The following is a 1,430-nucleotide window of genomic DNA, read 5'->3' as shown; positions in this document are numbered from 1 at the left end:
GGGGGTAAAACTATGTATAATTTGGTGTTTATCAAACATGCTATATCACATAAAATAACATCAAAATAATTTTCTCCGGCCTCAGAATAGTGGTTCCGAAACCACTGTTTCGACTAGTCCCAAAATTAGGCTATTACAAGCAGGGGCTGAATTGAGTATTGTTAGACCTGCAATTGCTGCAAATAATTTTTACCTAAAACCTAACACTATACAAACTATTCAACAGTTTGTTCAGTTTGATGGTTTGCAGGATGAAGACCCAAATACTCATTTGGTCAACTTCTTAGAGTTCTGTTATACTTTCAAAATAAATGGCGTTTCTGATGATGCCATTCGCCTTCGGTTATTTCCCTTTTCATTGAAGAATAAAGCTAAACAGTGGTTGAACTCGTTACCACGAGGTTCCATCACTACTTGGGAACAGATTATCAAGAAGTTTCTACTAAAGTACTTTCCATCGGCTAAGATAGCCAAATTGAGGAATGATATCTCTTCCTTTGTACAGATGAATTTAGATACTTTATACGACGTATGGGAGAGGTATAAGGACTTATTGAGAAGGTGCCCTCACCATGGGTTACCTTTACGGCTATAGGTTCAAACTTTTTACAACGGTTTGAACCCCTCAACTATGTAGTTAATCGATGCAGCCACCGGTGGAACCCTAAGTAACAAAGCACCTGAGGAAGCTTATGAATTTATTGAAGAGATGTCACTGAATAACTATCAGTGGCAAGTCATGAGGGCAAAGCCTAATAAAGCAGCGGTGTTTTCAACCTCGACACGGTCATTATGTTATCAAACCAGGTAGAGCTTTTAAATAAAAAGATTGATCGTTTATGTGTCTCTATGCAAGTACATCCGGTGATGCAGTGTAACATAAGTAGAGGGGGAATGAACAATACAGAATGCCTAGCTTACGACCCTAGCACTACTAACGAACAAGTCAGCTATATGTGTAACAATTCTAGTCCTCAGAATAACCCCTATAGTAATACTTACAATGTAGGTTGGAGGAACCATCCCAATTTCTCTTGGGGTGGTCAAGGCAATCAAAGACCACAACCCCCTCCAAGCTTTCAACCACCTTACCAACAGGACAAGAAGCCGAACGTTGAGGAGAAGCTAACAAAATTCATCTCGGTGTCAAAAACACGTTTCCAAAACACTGAAACAGTGTTTAAAAATCAGCAAGCATCGATTCAAGGTCTCGAGACTCAAATAGGTCAGCTTGCTAAGCTGATCTCAGAAAGATTACATGGTAGCTTGCCTAGCAACACCGAGACTAACCCAGGAGAGCAACTTCATGCGATTACTATTCAATATGAAGAAGGGTTAGATGAGTCCGAACCAGAACCGAGGCAAGAAACTATGGTAAGTCAAGATAAGGTGGATGAAAGCCAGAACAAACAAAGACCGGTAAGCAGAGA

The 1,430-nt window shown here is 40.1% G+C and overlaps 1 non-coding gene across 1 annotated transcript; it reads right to left on the bottom strand.

Annotated features, from left to right (window-relative positions):
* Positions 1–472: 472 nt before the first annotated feature.
* On the bottom strand, positions 473–579 carry LOC121204067 (small nucleolar RNA R71). Its single transcript, XR_005898995.1, has one exon. It is a non-coding gene; the product is annotated as a small nucleolar RNA R71 (small nucleolar RNA).
* Positions 580–1,430: the final 851 nt, after the last annotated feature.

Source organism: Gossypium hirsutum, chromosome A07 (genome assembly GCF_007990345.1).
Source record: "Gossypium hirsutum isolate 1008001.06 chromosome A07, Gossypium_hirsutum_v2.1, whole genome shotgun sequence".
Classification (NCBI taxonomy): Eukaryota; Viridiplantae; Streptophyta; class Magnoliopsida; order Malvales; family Malvaceae; genus Gossypium; species Gossypium hirsutum.
Note: the sequence above shows the minus strand (reverse complement) of the source record. Positions and strands in the feature narration are given on the sequence as shown.